Genomic DNA, 21,603 nt, shown 5'->3' on the forward strand with positions numbered 1-21,603 from the left:
TTAAAAGACAGACTATAATGTTTACCTCTATGTTACAAATTAAATTATGAAAATTTTTTGCTTGAATTCTTATCAAAGCGTACATTCCTATGTTACATGTGTCATTATCAACATTTTTTAAAAAGAATTGTAATTTCAGGGCAACATTAGAATTCACAAACATGTTTAGATGAAGGCTTTTGTAGAACACCATGGAAATCCATTTATTAAACTTTAAATAACGAAATTTTGCATGTCTCCTTTATGTCAATATCTTATTAAACTATAGCCTTAAACTGCAGCAGTTTAAGGAAAATGTAATGCAGTGAAATAAATTGAGAAACTCTATTGATTGATTTATTTTTCTTTTCTGAAAACGGGGGGGGAAATCGTAATTTACTTTTAAAGTGGCATCTCTTCATTTCAAGAACACCAGCATTTCATACAATGTAGTGGGAGAAGCCCAAATCTAAAGAGAAAGGTAAAGAATCTGTAAGAACAGGAATCAAAGAAAAGCGGGCCATCATTTTCATAGATCTAAGACAATACAATCTGAACAGACTGAAATCCTAAAAAACGAATTAAAAGAACGTCCTGGTAGATAACAAAAATCACTCTGGAAAAGCCAGCAGAATCCACCCCCCCCCAACCTAGACCACACTGCCTCCCTTAGTCATTCCACAAAAGATCTAAGCAGACGGTATTAATATTTACAATAAATTTTCTTTGTGCAGTAACATATATAGAGAAACAATAGGCAAAAGACCTATGGGATTACAATAATTTAAACTTATGTCTTTTGCTTCTATTGTACAATAATACCGTGGGGATTTTATACATATTGAAAGATTCAGAATCATGTTATACTTCTTAAAGTGGAATTTCACACATATAAGCCGAAAATAAAACAATGTCTGGGAGAAAATTTCATAACATGCTCAACAAGAATTGTATCAGAATTCATAGCCCTATAGTCATTTTTTTATTATTTTTACAAAAAGGAGGACAATGTTAAATACACGACTAAAGAGCGCCCTCTAGTGGGAGGCAGTGTTTCTACAAAAGATTCAGAATTTGACCTATTTCCAGAAAATGTTGCCTCTCAGAGTTGCTATGGATAAAACAGACTCTGCTTGGAATATATGGCTTTGAATCACGCATTCTTTGTTAAAGCCACTGCGTTTTTTTATGTTTCTCCTTTTCAGCTATTAAATTAAATGCCGTTGGTTAGTCTTGACTATAGCTTTTTCTTCTCGCAGCACATCAAGCCTTGAAACCTCAATCAATTTTTCTTATTAAAATGCCCTTCTTTGTTTAGGAATCTTTGAATGCAAACATGACTGCAAATGAATCTGAGATGGGGACACACCTGTCCCTTTTAAAAACTTCTTTGGCCTCCAGCACAAATCCACTGATGCCTCCTTGTGGTCTGGTGGAGACAATGAGAAAGACCAAATTAAATCCCTCTTAGGGCAGAAGCGAGAGGCGCTGAGGAAACCTGCCGCAGCATATTTCAGAAAAGTGCCCGGGACCAGTGATCTCTATTCACCCATTAATCGTGGGTTATCCCTATTTGGTGCCACTCAAGGGAAAGGGGAAAGACTTTAAAAACCTAACACACTAAGCGCTCTAACAATCAAAAAGGTCTACAATAGGAGTTTGCCCTCAAACAACAAGGTTCACAAAGAAATACAGAAACAATGAACTTGTGACGCAAGAGAGAGTTTCAAGGTCATTTTACACAACATCTCACCTTCACTTTTACCATCGTAACATCCCATCTGTCCTTTACTTAAGGTTTGTCTTTAGAAGCTTGACTTTTGTTTAAAGGAGGATTTTACAGTTAGAAACTAACCACAAAAATAAATAAAATTTTTAAAGAGTATTATTGGGGCACCCGCGTGGCTCAGTCGGTTAAGTGTCCGCCTTCGGCTCAGGTCATGATCCCAGAGTCCTGGGATCGAGCCCCACGTCACTCTCTACCTCTCAAATAAATAAATAAAATCTTTTAAAATAAATAAAAATTAAAAAACAATAGGAACTGGGGTTTGTACTCAGGCTGAGACCTGCTCAATTTTGTTTAAAAAGGAAAGGTTGCAGGGTATCAGAGGTGTTCAGGAGAAAACTGCACCCAGGGGAGACTTTAGTGTCCATGTTTATGGAAGGACTGGACAAAAATCAGGAATCACTTTCTCACTGTAATTCGGTGTCATTTGAAATTAGTGTCTAACTGGTCAGAATGGCTAAAATTAACAACTTGGGAAACAACAGATGTTGGCAAGGATGCAGAGAAAGGGGATCTCTTTTACACTGTTCGTGGAAATGCAGGCTGGTGCAGTCACTCTGGAAAACAGTATGGAGGTTCCTCAAAAAGTTAAAGACTGAGCTACCCTATGACCCAGCAATTGCACTATTACATATTTACACAAAGGATACAAACTTAGAGATTCGAAGGGGCCCCTGCACTCCAATGTTTCTAGCAGCAGTGTCCACAACAGCCAAACTATGGAAAGAGCCCGGATGTCCACTGACAGATGAATGGATAAAGAAGATGTGGTATATATATTTATAATGGAATATTACTCAGCCACCAAAAAGAATGAAATATTTCATTTGCAACAATGTGGATGGAACTAGAGGGTATTATGTTAAGCGAAATAAGTCAGTGAGAGAAAGACAAATACCATATGATTTCACTCATATGTGGAAATTAAGAAACAAATCAGATGAACATAGGGGAAGGGAAGGAAAAATATACTAAGATAAAAACAGAGAGGGAGGCAAACTATAACAGACTCTTAACGCTAGGGGAAAAAGTGAGGGTAGCTGGAGGGGAGGGAGGTGGGTGGGGGGATGGGGTAACTGGGTGATGGGCATTAAGGAGGGCACTCGGTGTAATGAACACTGGGTGTTATATTGCAACTGATGAGTCACTAAATTCTACCCCTGGAACTAATAATACACTACATGTTAACTAAACTGAATTTAAATAAAATTTTTTTTTTAAAAAGATGCTTTCTTGAAAGAAAGAAAGAAAGAAAGAAAGAAAGAAAGAAAGAAAGAAAGACTCTAGTGTCCATGTAGCAACAAAATCACCTCCCATAGTGCTAGTGGTCCGTGTTCACAGTTTAGGAAGTCCTCACCAAAACCCAGCTTCTCACAGGATTGGAGAAAATAAAACCCAAGAAGGGAAAGTGCCTTGCCCAGGGCTGTTGTTGCTGACCTGGTTGGTGCCTGCTTTCAGCCCCTCAGGTGCTTCCACTGCTGTGCTCTCCAGGGCAGCTCCCATCTCTTGGCCTGAAGGCTCTTTCTGGTGGTGGGACCCCACTCAACTCATGCACTGAGAGCAGGCCAGATCCTGGAGAATTTACATCCCCGGGAGCAGTTCTCAACAAATGACAGATGGGAATTGGTGTATAAATACCTCAGTTCCCTCTCCCCTATCCCGTGGAGGCGGCTCACGGCCATCCTGGGTCCCAGGGTTCCCACAAGGGATGAGACTCCAGTTGCACACAATGGTAACTTGCTTGACTGTTCTCAATCCTAATCTCAGTGCTCCTTTCCTTTTGGGATATTTTCTGGGGTCACCTCCCAAATAATCTACCTGTACTCAAACCTATATCTAAGGAACTGGTACTTGGAGAAACCCAAGTAAAGACAATTAAGTGGCAAATGAGCCATTGAGTCAGTTTCTCAAACCCAATTTTCCTACCTCCACATCTCGGATGGTTTTCATTTGTCTCCTCCTCCTCAAGGTTACCTAGTCCCAAGGTCTTAGGACTAACGGAGCTGCAGCTGTCTCTAAAAAGATGGTGGCTTGAAGTTATGAGTGTGCCAGCTAGAGGATGACCAGTCATTCTGGTTTGCCCAGGACTGAGGGGATTCCCAGGAGGTGGTACTTGCAGTGAAAAGTCTTGAGTAAAGGGGGACCGGTTGGCCATCCAAGCCAGCCACCATCTTTCCTCTGGGGAGGGGGCCACACAGCTCTGAGCACAGAGACCCCGACCTCCCATGTGTAAAAAGGTACACTCTACAAGACATCACTTCAATACTGAGGCATCTGGAGTTCCCCGAATGGTGCTACGTGGTCAAGGGGCGCAAAGGACGATTCTCTACTCCACTAGTTATACATTTACTCTACTGTGTATTAGGGAAAATTCAGCACAACAAACCTGTGCTTTTATAGACGTTCAAGTCCAAGAGGATGCCAGGACATTTCGGTTTATTTTCTTAAATGAGTTCATTTAATAAAAATAAATAAATAATAGTACACATTTTACCTATCCGTGGCAATGTCTCATAACTTCGGGGAAACCGAGCTAGACGGACAACACTGGAAATCATATATTTCTAGTTTTTTAGGTAAATTAATGCAATGATTTAATCTTTTAAATAGATCTCTTTTAAATAGATCTCTAACCAACTGTTCTTCAGTAACTATTCTTCTTAACCTATTAAAGAGACAAATTCTTATTTGTCGGGACAGCAGACAAGTAGATCCAAGAATCTCCGTTAGGTGGCATATAACAAAAAGCACATTGCAACTACCCTATTTGGGAGGCCCTTAGGGATGAAAATATTAAATTCCCGTGTAACTGCTGGATGCGAGCCACTGAACAATCAGAGAATTGTGCCAAGTGCACTACCCGGGGCTTAATCCAACAGTGAGAAACGCAAACACAACCCCTGCCCTTGGGGGACTTATAGTCAAGAAGGTAAGATAGACAGGAATTGAATAATTACACAGATAAATATGCCTGAGTCTCAAAAATGAGGTCATACCCATATGTTGCAGGGTCACTAATGCAAACTCTCCCACTCGAAGTCAGCAGAGCGTGCTTGTTTTCTATAACTGCCTCATTTTTCCTCCAGAGCTTAGCTTTCCAATACAATAGCCATGAGCCACATGTGACTAATTCAGTTCAATTGTACTTAATCGAATTTAAGTAAAATTACAAATTCAGTTTCTCAGTCACACTTACTCACATTTCAAGCACCCAACAGCCCATGTGGCTAGTGGCCACCATATTGGACCCTGTCCATCCTCACAGATGGTTCCACTGGACAGCCCAGGTCTGGAGCCCACAGCAGGGAAAAGCAAATAAACTCGTCCATTAAGGTATCTTAATCTCTTCTAGTTTAAGATAATCTCTTGCCATTCGAAAGAATCTCTTGAGTGAACTTCATTTTTCAAGACTTCTCCTCACTCCTCGTCCAGCAGATGGTGTGTGGATCAAAGTCTCCCAGAGATTCACAAAAGTATTGAAGGGGAAGCTGGACACCCACACACCCCGGCACTAGAGGAAATTGTTGCTCAGAAGTTGAAGCTGCCGGCCTAAAGTCACAGAGCCAGTGAGGGGTGGACTCAGGATTCAAATCTGAGACCTCTGTCCACCCCATTGCATTGCCTCGTGTGCTTGGCAGGGCAATAAATCTCCCGGCATGACTCAACAAAGTCTTGCAAAAATCTTCAGGGAGGAACAGCTGCACCAATTTGTCCTTGGTCCCCACAGTAAGGAGGGAGAGATGTGTACACCCAGTGGCTCCCGAAGGGGTCAGGAGAAGCGGGCACCTGATACAGGAAAGGCCCAGAAAGATTGGGCCATGCATCCCGGTTAAACCCAGCTAGCGCCATTGTTACTGAGGATTCTTCTCCATCATACAAGCTTTCCTACTACTAAGGAACTTTATTTCTACTAGACTTGCCCATACAACATCTAGAGAGCCTGAACCTTAACGTTGTAACTACTCACTTGGGAATTATGGTTAATGAGCGTCTATTGCACGCCAAGCCCTCCACTACATGTTTCCCGAGATCATTATCTTACATGGTCCTCCCAATAGTCCTTTGGAGTAGATATTATTGTCCCCCATTCATGGGTATTATTGTCTCCCATTCATAGATATTATCATCCCCCATTCATAAAGCACAGAGTTTCAGTCATTGGCCAGGATGCCCACATGAGGCTGTTCGGTAGTGAAGTCATGCTTTCCACTGAAAGAAATCGAAATTACCTTTGCAGGTATACCTCCAAAGCGGAGGTAGAAACTGTGAGACCAGATCACGGCTCTGTCACTGACTCGCTGTGAGATTTAGGGCAAGTCATTCAGCCCCTCTGAACCCACAGATCCCAGTATATAAAATGGGGCTGGTGACAGCTGCTCACCACTCCCGTCTGGTGAATGAGAGACCCATGCTCTATCTCTTGGAGTTCTTTGGTGGCAAGAAACAGAAACTGGCCACTCTAGTTTGGCTAGCAAAGGCAAAACATAAATTCAGCAGAAGGCTATTTAGAAGCCTCCAGAATTTATGGGAAAACTGCAAAATCAGGCATGAACAAAGATCAGGAACAAGGCAGACCTAACGCAGCACACCCATCGGGGCCATTGCCCTCCGACCATCTTTCCATCTGTGAGTCACACTCACAATTCAAAGTCCTGGGAGAGAGATGCCAATTGGCTGGCCTTGAGCCACCTGTCCACCCTTGGCCGCACTGGAATAAGAAATTCCAAGAAGGGACCTCCTTGGCCTCTATAGTGGGAAGTCAAAACACTCTGACCATGCTGGTGGAGGAAAGATCATTTCAAAAAAGAAATTAGGAAAGAGTGAGAGGAGGGGGAAGGCAAGTGTTGAGGGGTAGAGAAGGGAGACAAATGTTGACTACGATATAAAGGGTCACACGAATGTAAGGTGGTGGTAATATTATCATTTTTCTCATCCTTTAGCAAGAAGCCCAGCTCTACACATTTCAAGGGAGCAGCCTTTGCTTCCCTGAAGGGCCTTTCCACACTCTTTTGGTTTCCAGAATTACAGCGAAAAAACCTAGGCTTTAAGTTCATCCTAAATCCGAAGTCTTCTTCCCAAAAGTATCAAGCACATACAGCGAAAAGATAAATAAGTAAGTGTGTGCTGAGTGTGAGGAAATCCGTGGGCTTCGTGACCTGTGTATGAAATTACTGATGATAAAAACATGATCAGACAATCATGCCTTTTTAAGGCAAAAATCGTCAATCATGCGGCTGGGATACATGTGAGGCATGGCCGTGCCATTGGGAAGGAAATGTTCTTGCTTAGGTTCAAAATAGAATGAATCGCGGCCTGAAGTTCTAAGAACATAAATTTTGCCATCGTCATGTACAAAATATGACTATTGAAGCCGAGGCCAGTATGCAAAAAAACCAAAACCAAAACAAACAAACAAACAACCCACATAGGGAGTCCTTCAAGGGGAAAGACTTCGAACATTAATGTAAATAATAATGTCTTAAAGTTTAAAGAAATGTAGCCAAGAAAGCAAGAGTTATGTACATTATACTTGACTTTTTTTTTTTAATGCCATTCCAGGAAAAATGTCTTCTCTTGCGCACAGATATAAAGGGTAAGAAATATTAGCAGATTTTATTTGTTTATGTTTCTTTAGTTTTTCTACCATCAAACAAGAAAAAAGTAGAGGACTAGTTAAAATTGTTTCAGGCCTCATTCTAATTCTACGTGGAAAATGTGTCCCAAAGAAAAGTTTAAAAATAAGCAGATAATGTAACTAATACGGAAGGCCTCCTACTTCCATGAATTTGCTGGAGGAAGAGGGGGAGGGGGAAGGGAGCAGGAGAAGAAGAAAAAACATGAAGACAAAGGAAAAAGAGCCCAAATTTGTAGCGCTAACATAACACATTTACAACTCAAAAATTCTAATATGGTTATGCTGTCAGTGGTAAAACCAAACTGTAGTAAGTCACCTCTGAGAAAATGTTTCCACGTTCATTTGACAATGTTGGAAGAATCCATTTAAATGCCAGTTGAATTTCAAAATGATTCCGCATTGCATGAGGCAAGCCTGTTAAGATCGCCCTTCTGTTTCAGATCACACGATATGTTTCTATCAACACAAGTGTACCCAACACATGCCTCGTTTCACCTAGAAAGTAATAGGTCACAAAGCTTTTAGGAAATACACATTTTTAAAAATGTATTTGACAGAGAGAGAGAGCACAAGCAGGGGGAGCAGCAGGCAAAGGGAGAGGGAGAAGCAGGCTCCCCCCCTGCATAGGGAGCCCGATGCGGGACTCGATCCCAGGACCCTAGAATCACAACCTGAGCTGGAGGCAGACGCTTAACCGACTGAGCCACCCAGGCGCCCCAGAAATACACTATTATATAAGCTACGTTTTCTTTTCTCATTATCTATGGATTATCTCATGTTCTAATATAATGGTTGTTTCGATGACACACATAACACAGAAACTCACTCTTTCCCCCGAACCTGGCCCGTCATTCAAATTCCAAAGTAAAGGGAAAGTTCCTCTAAATGAATTTTAGAACCTCCTCCCCTTCTGTTAATTGAGAAATAAGCCTTAGGCACCTAACCAGAGAAAAATACATTCTATCTCTTCGCCAGTGATTTGCAAGCATTCTGTTCATGGAGAAAGCCATACAGTACTGTTCTTTAAGTCTAGACCCATAAGCGTCACCCAGTGTGAAAACCCTCGTGCTTCATCTATGAGACTTTGATGAGGAACGAGCATAAGATTTGTCAAATCTCTGCAGAGTATCACTCTGGGTAAGATTTGGTGTGTATGAGTTCATAAATTTTTTGTCAGGTTGGCCCTTAGGATTACTCTCCTGTCTGAATTTTGGTTTTGTTTTCTCTCTGTCCCTCCCTCATGGAGTTGAGCCTGAAATGGCATCACTCCCGAGCTCGTTAGTTTGATAAACTGGCCTAAGTGTGCGGCGACAATGGGTACTTCCAGCACAGAAGCATTTGCGGGTCTCCAGGGGATTCTGAAAAACACCAGGAAGTGTTTAGGTGCTGAATCACAGCCAAGTATTCTGAATCTTTAATTTTTTTTTCTATGAGGATGTCAGCATTAAAATATAAAACATGCTTTTCCCACTTGGTTCCTATTACTTGTAAAGCATTCAAGAGCTTCTAGGCTAGAATTACCTGCTTCCCAAGCAAAAAAAAAAAAAAACAAAAAAAACAACCCTCCACAAGGCACATTAACAGTTCCTTTGCTGGCCCTCTTTTACATTTTTGACCCAACAATATAATAAAAATGACGAAATAGCAAACCTGAGCGCCAGGCTTCTAAATCCATCATAGTTTTTATCATATTTATCCATGCAGGGTTCTCATCTTTGGTGGTTCCGATAATGCATGTTGAAATAAATTTCACAAGATAACTAGTTTGTTTTCAGATATGACAGATCCATCATCCAAATAACCAGGCAGTTATGACATCGCAAACCTTTGGGATAAATGATTTGTTTTAAAGGTGGTTTAGGTTACAGTTAAAAATTAAAGTTCACGGCAAAGGCAGGAAAAAAACAACATAATTAATGTTTGTAAATAGGAATTTAAAACTGAAATCCGGCTTCTTTTGTTTGGTTAATTTTCATTTTTAATTAAGCACATTTATTATTGATGCTGGTTTGCCTCACACAACCACTGGGGGAAGAAGGGAGATTACGACTGTATTGTCTCAAATCTTAAGTTTATCTGTCTTTGTTTACCGACTGCGTTAGTATTTTTAAAAGAATCACCCTACCAAGTGAAGGCTGAGATATTTACCCACGTACAAGTAAGCACACATACAGGTAAGGTGTCAAATAAACCAAATTATAGTATTAACAAAGTGGAGGCAGTCGTCTATCGATGGGAATGGCTGATCATTTTGATTAGAGTCAGAGAAGCAGAATATAGAACGCTCTGCAGATATTTTGAAAAATTGAGCAGACCACGTATACGCGTGTGGACATATCCAGGACATGGCGATAAACGCAGAAAGCGCTCTGCGTTCAGTAAGAATCCTAAGATGTCATCTAGAAATAAGTACTCATAGATATATTGGAACATTGTTTGCATTTTTACAACAAGAATATATGAGTCACTGTATTATTATGTTTTTAAGGATTTTATTTATTTATTTGAGAGAGAGAGAACAAGCACAAGCAGGGGGAGCCGCTGACAGAGGGAGAAGCAGACTCCCCGCCGAGCAGGGAGCCCGGCGCAGGGCTCTGATCCCAGGAACCCGGGATCATGACCTGAGCCAAAGGCAGACGCTTAACCAAATGAGCCACCCAGGCACCCGTGTCACTGTATTATTTTTAAATGATTATTTGAAGGGTCCAGAAGAATACCAAACAACCTGTTAATGGTTATTGTAATGAGCAGGAGATGAGGGAAGGAACACTTACTCTTACCCGTGTCTACTTAAACAAAAGACGCTATCACTTTTAGCAATACTCACTTAGTCTATACACTGTTCAGCAATGAGTGAAAAAATGTCATTTGCTTGAGGTATAGGAGGACAATTCTGAAACAGGTGTGCATATCAGGGACTAGGAAAGGAGAAAGACAAATTATCTAGTGAAAGAAATGTAAAATAATAATAATAATAATAATAATACCTAACTGGGCAAAAAGGGTATAGAAAATATTCCAGCTGGCGGCAGGAACAGATCACTCCAGGGGGCACTTCTGTATTATCTATCACGGGCTTACAAATATCTGTGCTCTGTAGTCCGGATTTCCACTTCTGAGAACTTAGCCTAAGAAAAAGATAATGCTCACAGCACTACCTTAAAAAACAAAGAGTGGGAAACAACCTAAACATCTAGTTAGAGAGGATTAGGTAATTAATTATTTTTAAACCCTCATTGTTTGATTACGTGCAACATGCTAGGCGTTGTTCCAAGGGCTTAATGGACATTGGTTCAAGTACTTTTCTCAACAACCCATGAGGTATGTACTTTCTACCTTTAAGGGTAAGGAGACAGAGAGACGAGTCATTCCAATAACTTGTCCCAGATCCACAGCCAGTAAGGAGAAGAACAGGCAACAGACCCAGACAGTCAAGAAGATAAAAGTCCACAGGACGCCTGGGTGTCTCAGTCGGTGAAGTGTCTGCCTTTGGCTCGGGTCATGATCCCAGGGTTCTGGGATCAAGTCCCACATCAGGCTCCCGGCTCAGCATGGAGTCTGCTTCTCCCTCTGCCTGCCGTTCTCTCTCTCTGACAAATAAATAAATAAAGCCTTAAAAAATATTTTTTAAAAAGGAAGATAAAGCCCACAATCTTAACCAACACACTAATCTATATTAGTATGATGGCATATAAGACAGCCGTTAAAGATCATGGAATATTACTGAAATGGAAAAATACTTGTGATTTCTTGTTGCATAAAAATACATAATGCCACATAGTATGTATAGTATAATGATACTTTGGCAGTGCACGTTCATATAAAAACAGAATTTTCTAAAATTAACATATATTCCTTTTGTAATCAGAATTAGACGTAAAATGGGGCACCTGGGTGGCTCAGTTGGTTGAGCACCTGCCTTCGGCTCAGGTCATGATCCTGGGGTCCTGGGATCGAGCCCCACATCAGGTTCCTTACTCAGTGGGGAGCCTGTTTCTCCCTCTGTCTGCCGCTCCCCCTGCTTGTGCTCTCTCTGCGTCTGTCAAATTAATAAAGAAGATCTTTAAAAAAAAAGAACTAATTTTTAATCCTCTTATGAATGGCTGATGACCTAATACAGTAAGCAAGAGTGAAAGATGACAATTGCATATATTATAAAATAGTGATCTCAAATTTTGGAGTCCTAAATCACCATGCTAAAGGGCCTTTCCAACTGATGTCCTCCCCGGGCCCCGATTGATGTTGTCTCACAGACAGACACAAAGACACACAAAAGCAAAAGGTAAGACAGGGGGGCGCCTGGGTGGCACAGCGGTTAAGCGTCTGCCTTCGGCTCAGGGCATGATCCCGGCGTTCTGGGATCGAGCCCCACATCAGGCTCCTCCGCTATGAGCCTGCTTCTTCCTCTCCCACTCCCTCTGCTTGTGTTCCCTCTCTCGCTGGCTGTCTCTGTCTCTGTCAAATAAATAAATAAAATCTTTAAAAAAAAAAAAAGGTAAGACAGAGATATATAAAAATATTATCAATAATCCTTTGAATGTGGGATTTAAGAGTGACTTTAATCTTTTTCATTATACCTGGAAAAATGTTTTCCAAATTTTTACAATGTAAATGTGAAACTTTCAATAGAAGAAAAAAATGTTATTATTAATACTTACATTTACGCATAATATATAGGTAATGCAATACAACAAAGCTTTCTCTACTATATATAAATATATATATGTATTTGTATTGTATATGTAAAGTTGTATTTTTTATTGGAAAAATACAAACATACACAGACAGTATGACACCCCAGATACTCATTACCCAGATTCAGTAATTATCAAGGATTTTCGGGTGGCAAGTACCTCAGTTTCTCAGGAGAGAGTTCAGAGGCAGGGCAGGGGATGAAGGGGAGGCAAGTGAGACCCTCCCCTCGGTGGAAAATTAAGGTGGCACCAAAAAGCTCCAGCATCAAGATAAGTTATATTTTAATGCAATATTTTTAAATCAAAATTAATGCAAAAAATTCATAATGAACACCTACCAAAAACTTAAGGAAGGACAGGATCCCTCCCCTCCCCACTTGCAGGACTCACCCTAGTCCCAAGCCTGCCTTCTAAAAGGGGAATTGTGTGCCGAAGAAAAGAAGGGAGAAGGGAGGGAGAGAGGGAGAGCTCATGGCTCAGAGGCAAGTCCTAGCCTAGGAGACAGAGGAGTGGTTCGCCCCAAACACACCCAGAAGATTGGAGGTGAGCTGGCCCCGCAGGAGAGAGGCAGGCTGCCAGCTATCCGGGGATTAGTGAGGGGCCCTGAAAGCAGGCTTGGGTCTCTAGGCTCTGCCGACAGCCACATTTAACAGCTCTAATGGTCTCTCGTGTTTCCCAGGCCTTTAGGAAAATCATGCGGAACGCTGCACCCTATCATTTCTAGTAAGAAATGTTGCACTATGACCATATTACAGTAGAGAGGTGTTTGGGAGCTAAACCTCAACCCGCCAGAGCCCCAATTTATGTCCACAAACCCCGCAATATCCACAGTGCTTTTCCCCAAATCCATTTGCCGAGTACTGTGAGAATGCACACATGAAACAGTATTTGGGTAAAAGGTACAAGCTGAGGATAATTACAAAAATAAAAAACAGAGGGTCAGTTCATCTCTTTATACCATCTGAGACGAAGACAGAGGACACTACCAAAAACGTTACGCCTAAATTGGGAAGGATTCTCTAAGGATGTATATTTAAGACAATATTTAAAGAACAAAAAGAGTACATGCTTTCTATTTTTAGCTGCCCAGATATTCTGGCAAACAAAACTGGAAGTTGGTACAATCCTTATCCTGACAAGAAAAATCTGCTCCCCCTGCCAAAGAAAATCCACAAACTTTTCATGAACAGAAAGTTCTGGTAATCTGGCCATTAACACCTCCTAGCCACTGGTTTGAAAAGTAAAGCATAGTGCGGAATTTCCCTAAAACTTACTGACCACCAAGTCACAGATTCTGACAAAAAGGAAACTCCCAAATAATACATTTCAGAAGAAAAAATAAACATCACTTCAGAGATTGAACCTCAGCTCTGATAATATACTTAACATTTTCTGCACACTTCCCTCAAGTTAATAATTATATATATTTGAAGGGAAGCAGACAAATTACTATTTTAACATAATTAATTTGACATTTATTCGTGTTGTAAAATTATTATTGTCACATAGTCATACTTTAATGTGCACATGTCAATAAGGCAGGCCAACGATGAGGATTTTAAATAGTTTCAAGAAGGAAGACAATTAATTTTTATGATTGTTGCATAAACATTGCATTTAGTGTCAAAGTAACACATTGGAGGAGTTCAAATGGCTTCATAAAATCGAAAAGAAGGAAAGTCATAATTACACATATCAGAGAATGATTGACTATTCTTTTGAGAGAATTCCTTTGCTGAAGATTAACAAACATTGATTGTTGCCAGAATGTTCCAAAATGTGCACTATAGGTGGGTTAGGAGACAAATATGATTCTATTTTAATGGTTTTGTGTTTATTTTAATGTGTCTTAGAAACAAATATTACTAGTGTTCCAAGCCTGAGATGCCACAATATTATTGCTTACAATGAACTTTCATTTTTAAAGAAGCTTATACAGAAGTGACTGGCGGGGGGGGGGGGGGGGGCTCTATCAGTTAAGCATCGGACTCTTGATTTTGGGTCATGAGTTCAAGCCCTGCATTGGGCTCCATGCTGGCCGTGGAGCCTACTTAATAAATAAATAAACAAGCAAATAAACAAATAAACAAAGTTTTCATAAATGAGAATATAACTAACTCATAGGACAAGTATTACACGGATTATAGCAGAAGACATCAGTATACTTCTGTACCTTTGTGGATAACTTTCCCATTACCCCGCACACAGACTCCCAGGACGCTCCTACTCCCGACAGCCAAGCCCTTGGGTTCTTTGTCCACCTCAAGCTTCTGATGCCAGTTTTGCCTGGGGTCACATCTAGAAATGCTTTAACCGATGTCCTTAACTCATGAGTGCAAGGGTATAAACCAGTTCTGTCCAATCGAAATGGAATGCCATCCCGCTGTGTCATTTGAAGTTTTCTAGTAGCTACATTTCTATAAAAGCAAAAATAAACACATGAAATAATTTTGATTTACATTTTATTTAACTGGTTACAGTCAAAATATACCATTTTGATATGTAATCCATATTAAAAATTACTAGTGAGATCTTTCACATTCTTTTGTTTTGTTTTGTTTTGTTTTGTTTTGTTTTGTTTGTACTGAGTTTTCAAAACGTGCTGTGTATTTCCCTCTTCCCAGAATATCTCAGTTTGGACTAGCCACATTTCAAGGACTCAGTGGCCACACATGGCTAGGGGCTGCCATCTTAAACACAGCAGTTCTAGACAGCTGCTACGGACTGAATGTTTGTGTCTCCCCGCCGCCACCACCACCACCACCAAAACGTACATGTTGAAATCCTATTTCCCAGTATGATAGTGTTTGAAGATGGGGTCTTCGGGAGGTCATTAGTTTATGAGGAGGCACTCTCATGAATGGGATTAGTGCCCTTACAGGAAAAGACACAGGAGAAATTCTCTTTCTCTCTCTTTCAATCTCTCTTTCTCTCTCCCTCTGTCCTCTCTGCCTCTCTGTCTCTGGATGTCTCTAGTCCTGGGGCATTTTCTCTCTGTCTCTGTCTCTGTCTCTCTCTCTCTTTGCACCATGTGAAAATACAGCAAGAGGCAGCTGTTTGCAAACCAGGAAGAGGGCTCTCACCTGACTGACAGGCTAGGTCACGGAAATGACTTGACAGACTGCTGAGAGTCCAGTCCCTGGACGGAAGGAATTCTATCCTTGGTCTCCACCAGGACAGGGAGGAAGTGGGCATCTGATCAGTCCCTCGGCATGCGAGGGAAGGGTATCTTTGTTGATGATCGTACCAAGACTTCCTGCAACATGGGAGATTCAATTTCTCCAAAAGAAAAAATGAATGTTTATACCATTAAAATGGGTATATATTCTGGGCAGCAAGAAAATCATAAATACTCTCCACCAATATATGCCTTCTTCTCCAATATATCGATAAACCTTTTCCAAAAGTGCATACACACACGCACACACACACACACACACACACACACACACACACACACACAGAGTTAAAAATCCCTTTTTAAAAGGGTCCCTAAGGGACGCCTCGGTGGCTGGGTCAGTTACGCAACTGACTCTTGATTGTAGCTCTGGTCATGATCTCAGAGTCGTGAGATCCAGCCCTGTATTGAGCCCAGCATGGGGCTCCAAGCTCAGTGCGGAGTCTGCCTGAGATTCTCTCTCCTGCTTCCTCTCCCCCTCCCCCCGACTCCTGCACGCGCTCTCTCTCTAAAATGGATAAATCTTTAAAAATAAATAAATACAAGAAAATAATAAAAGGAACCCTAAGGTTCCTTTAAGCGTTATAATTACTCAGTGGTTTTTATATTTATGTCCTTAGTTACTGTGGCATTTTTAGGGTATTAGTTGGTATTAGTTGGTGGATTTTGTTTTGTTTTGCCTTGTTTCCGTCAGGCCTCCGTTTCCATCCTGTTCCAGCTCAGAACACAATGTTAGACACTATTGGAAGATGGAAAATAAATAGTAGATAACTCTTCACGAGCATAAAATCTAGACTTGTCCACAAATTTTTTTACCAAGAAGTTCAAAATTATTTCTTTGCTCTTACATCTTTTTTATCATGTATTTCACCAGAAACACTCCACGCGGGATTGGCTAGAGGAGCAAGTACCTTGGTGCCCATCTGTAATGGGAGCCCAGGCGTCACGGGAAATGTGAGGAGAGGAGAAGCCATGTTGTCTCCCAGAAGGGATGCTGTGGTTAGTGACCAGGAGGGAAGCAGAGACCTATGGTAGACTCGTTGGGTCACCTCCTAGTCTGTACCTTCCCTCTCCTCCACTGATCACCTCCCACTAAAGAGACTGGGAAAGCAAATCCTTCCCCCCACCTTCCCTCCAGCTAGTAGGGGCCAGCGGGCCCCATGCAGTAATGTCAGGAGGGGTCAGCTGAGAACTTTCTAAGAAAGGGCACCCCTCTGCCACATCAGAGCAGAGAGCCCCATTAGGACATTTCTCTGCTTCTCATCTGTGGATACAGTCCTACCAGCAAGTGAAGAGGGGAGCTCAAGCCATTTGGAAAAGAATGACACGTCAAACCTACCAACAATAGCCATGTGCTGAGCGAGCTGGGGCCAAAGGATGGGCCCAGCCCGGTCTCCGGGGACACAGGAAGCAGCAGATGCCTAAAACAGGATCCCTGCACCCAGACTTGTTTGTAATCAGCCACAGCTACCTTCACACTTCCGTCCACCATGGCTCACGTAGCCTGTGCGATCCAAGGGAGCATGCGGCTTTGAATCCTTTCAGAGGGACCGACTGCTCTCCTCAGCATTCCTCCCCTCCAGCCCTGAGCCTCCCTCGACATAAATCCTGACCAAATGTTTACACACAGTCTGTTTGAAGGGACTTTACAGTATAATTAGGACCCAGAAGCTCCTCTCTAATGTACCTAAGGGGCAGAAACAAGCACATTACAATTCATGGTGTTTTCTGTTTCTTACACCAGTAGTTCACGAACTTAGTCTAGCTCCCAGGGCACTCACCTGAGGATGCTGGTGAAAATACCCGTTCTGGGGTCCCACCCTCATGTATCCAGAGTCAATATTCTCTGCCCAGAAATCTGCATTTGTACCAAACTGTGCCCTCTGAGAGGGTGTGAGCCTGGCCGTCTGCTACCACGAGGAGCTGGGTGTTATTCTCAGCATTCAAGCGTGGCCCAGGGAGGGAAACACAGAAAACCCAAGTCCACCAACTGCCCAGAGAGGAGAAACACGCCAGGAGCGAGTGCAGAACTTGAGGGTGCTGTTTGGGAAAGAACATTCCACCAACAGTAGCCAGCCACTGGAAGTGATTTATTGGTCAAAAGAATGAACAGGGTTCATTATGATCAATGCTTCTGGTTACACCCCTCTAGTTGCAATGGACAGAAGATTCCTAAACTATAAACCAGTGGCTCTCAACCACAATCACAGGGGCGATTTGGTCCCCGGGGGACATTTGACAGTATCTGCAGATACTTTGGGTTGTCACAAGTGGGCAGGTCCTATTGGCATCTAGTGCATGGAGGCCAGGGATTCCGTTAAACATCCTACAATACACAGGGCAGCCCCCGTGACAGAATTATCCAGCCCCAGTTGTCAGTAGTGCCGTGATTAATAAGCTATACTCATTTTCTGTGGCTACTGTAACAAAACCCCACCAACTGGGTGGCTTTAAACAACAAAAATGTATGTCTCATGACTCTGGAGGCCAGAAGTCCAAAATCAAGATGGCAGCATGGCCATGTTCCCTCTGAAGACTGTAGGGGGAGCATCTGTCCCATGTCTTTTTCTTGGCCGCTGGTGCTGCTGGCCATCCTTGGCATGCCTTGGCTTATAACTGCTTCTCTCCAATCTCTGCCTCTGTCCTCACGTGGCATTCTCTTGTTTTGTCTGTCTGTCTGTCTGTCTGTCTGTCTGTGTCTCTTCCCTTCTTATGAGGACGCCAGTCCTATTGGATTAAGGGCCCACCCTCCTCCCGCAGGATCTCACCCTTATTTATATCCTCAAGGACCCTGTTTCCAAATACAACGGTTAGACTCACAAGTACCAGGGGTAAGGTCTTCAACGTATTTGGGGGGAGGGAATTCAATTCAACCCACAACAGAAGCCAGGGCCTAAACTAAGTTATTCATGGGTCTTTTAAGCAGTTCCCAGGTAGGAGGCCACTAAGAAAAAAACCAAGGATTAAATATGTGGAACTTACGCCAAAAATGAGCCTCTATGAAACCTGCCTGAATTTTCTGAGTCGATTCTGTTCATTTTTTTTCCTTCTTCGTTCTAGGCCTGGTCAGCCAAGTGCACAGACCAAAGCCGACCTTTTTTTCTTTTTCTTTTTAACTTGAGCCAAATATGCTAGGACACAGGACTAAAGAGTAATGACACTTTGAAGTGCTGAGTAAGTTTTTTCAGAACAAAATATGTCACCCATCTGCCAACAAAAAAGAAAAAAAAGTGAAGGGAACGGGGAAAGCTCTGGTAAAAATCAAAAAGGAAGTCAGTTGTGATGTTTCGACCATGAAGTCATCTTGGCGATGTGGGCAAGGAGATTAAAGTCAGTGACTATCACTGCACACCCTCCCTCTACCGTTGACACCTCCCGGACGCGCCTGTTAACACCGACTTTCTGTCCTAGGACGACGGGACGTCTCGGGAACCTTTCGTGTCCTGCGGGCAGACATTCATGCTGACCCAACAGGATCTCTGTTTCTCACACTTTTAGTTCAATTTCTGCTACTAGAATAGGAGTTTGGGAACTGGCACGCCTTTCAAACACCATGTAAGTGATTCTGATGCCACAGCAGCCAACTTTATTTTAGGCTGCAGGCTTCCTTTTAAGTGATTTATTAAGTCAGCGAGCTATTCAGGCCCTTCCGCACACCAACATTTCCATCTCGGGCACCGCTTCCAAGCAGCCCTCTGGGTGCCAGAGCTGAGGGAAGTGTCTCAGGGTCCTCTCGTGGCTCTACCACATTGCCGCAAACTTAGTGGCTGGAAACAATACCGATTCGTTATCTTACAGCCCAGGTGCCCAGAAGTCCAAACTCAGCCTTACTGGGCTAAATTCGAGGGGTTAGCAGGGCTGGTTCCCTTTTGGGGGTGTTAGAACCCATTCAAAGGAGAATCCAAAGAACAAACACATTTCCAGAATATTGAAATGTTGAATAGCGAATATTGCATGACTATTGAAATGAATGCAAATAGAAGTGTAGCAGTTTCCTGCAGCTACCGTAACAAATTACTGCACGTGGAGTGGCTTCAAACACTAAGTGGCTTGCTGTCTTACAGTTCTGGAGGTCAGAAGTCTGAAAACCAAAGTGTTGGCAGGACTGGCTCCTTCTGGAGGCTCTAGGGGAGAACCCATTTCCTAGCTACCCCAGCTTCTAGAAGTTGCCGCCCATATTCCTTGGCTCGCAGCCCCTTCCTCCATCTTCAAAGCCAGCCGTTTAACACCTCCAAATCTCTCCTTCTCTGACCTCTTCTTCCACTACCACGTCTTCCGTGACTCTGACCCTCCTGCCTCCCCTTTGTGAGGACACTTGTCATTGCGTTGGGCTCACCCAGACAATCCAGGATCTTCTCCCCAGTTCAAGATCCTTCATTTAATCACAGCTGCAAAGTGCCTTTTGATATGTAAGGTCTCTGGACAGAGAGCTTCAGACGCAGGAACTAAACTGAAAACAGAAAGGACAAGAGAAGGGTGAAACCCCGTGATCTTCCTTCCCCGCTGCACCCCCCTTCCAAGACCACAGGCAAGAAGGCTGATACCCTCCAGGCAGCTGAGTGGCAGGTATTCTCTGGGAAACTTGCCAGGTGTAGAAAAAGGAAACCCGCAGGCGTGGGCAATGACACAGCCCAGTCAGGCCACCCCACACTGATGCTCAGGCTTGACAAGCAGCCCACCCTGCCCCCGCCCTCAGAGCTGCCAATCGGCACTTCAGTGCCTCTTTCTAGAGAATGAGATTGGATAGCCAAGGAGCATAAGACCTTGGGGGAAACCCAAAAGACAAAGGCAAAAACAAGGAAGCAGAGAAGCGTCAGGCCACTTGGAGGAAACCACAAGTGTGAGGGAGGAAAAAGCCCCTCCCCAAAATATCCACACTGTCAGAGAGACAAGAGAAAATACCACACCCACAAAACAAGAATCAGGTGCCATTTTTTTTTTAATTCAGATAACAAGAAAAGAGTTCTGGGAAATTAAAAACATGAGAGCAAGAACAGGAAACTACATAGAAAGCCAGAGACCTACAGTAGAGAAAACGCCCCAGAAGACAGAGCAAAAAGACCAAGACATGAAATTAGAGAGAAATAATATGCGATGATAGGACTAGGGCAGGAGCTCCAGTTCCAAATCCAGGAGTTCTAGCAAAAGGACAGAGAAAATAGGGGAAGAAAAAAAATACTCGATACGATGTCCCAGAACTTACGACAGAGGACACTAGATATTAGATGACAGGGCTCCTCTGAGTACCCCCGTGCCAAGGGCGGAAATCGGCCCCACCGGTAAACATCGTCATGAAATTCCAGGTTACGAAGGGACAAGGAAATGCAGCTAAAAGCAAGCAAAAAAACAAGTTTTCATCTAAAATCACAACGATCAGGATGGCATCTGACGTAGGTCATCCGGGACTCAGGAAACACAGAAATAATGGAACAAAGCCTTCAAATTTCTCAGCGACAATTCCAGTTGATCCTCATTGTGCCCCGATTCAGTATTTGGAATTTACCAACTGGCTCAAATTTCTTTTAACACTGAAATCAATCGTGGAGATGTTTTCCTGGTTGTTCAGGGACATGTGCAGAGAGGGGCAAAAGGGACACCCAGCTGAGGTCAACCCAGGTGACGTTCTGCCTCCGCATGTCAACTGAGCCAGTGTCCTGTTCAGTCTGCTTGGTGCCACATTTTACACATTTTTTGTGGTTTTTGTTCATGATTTCAAACTGTTTAAAATGGCCCCAAGCAGGGCACCTGGCTGGCTCAGTCGGTGGAGCATGTGACTCTCGGTCTTGGGGTCATGAGTTCGAGCCCCTTGGTGAGCATAGAGATTACTTAATTAAATTAATAACAATAACAATAACAATAATAATAATAAAATGGCCCCAAGCATAGTGATGAAGTGCTGCCTGGTGCTCCTACATGCAGGAAGGCTGGGATGTGCTTACAGAAAATGTTAATGCGTTAGATCAGGTTTGTTCAGGCATAAGTAACAGCGCTACTGGCAGAATTCAGTCCTAATGAATCGACAGTATGTATTAAATAAATTGTCTTTAAACAGAAACATGCACAAGGCTATGCACTGATGCATTGATGAAAACGTCATGACCAGAGGCTCAAAGGGCCCCAACCCTGTATTTTGCCTGGGAACACTGTTCCCTAACTCAGCAGTCATGGTAACCGTAGGACACAATGAGAGCAAATAATAAAAAGCAACCATAATTTTAACATACAATGGGTTTTTTTTTTTAAAGACTTATTTTATTTATCTCAGAGACAAAGAGAGCAGGGGGAAGAGCAGAGGGAGAGGAAGAGAAGCAGATTTCTGCTGAGCAGGGAG

Source organism: Ursus americanus, chromosome 22 (assembly GCF_024610735.1).
Source record: "Ursus americanus isolate L20-20 chromosome 22, mUrsAme1.1.p, whole genome shotgun sequence".
Lineage (NCBI taxonomy): Eukaryota > Metazoa > Chordata > Mammalia > Carnivora > Ursidae > Ursus > Ursus americanus.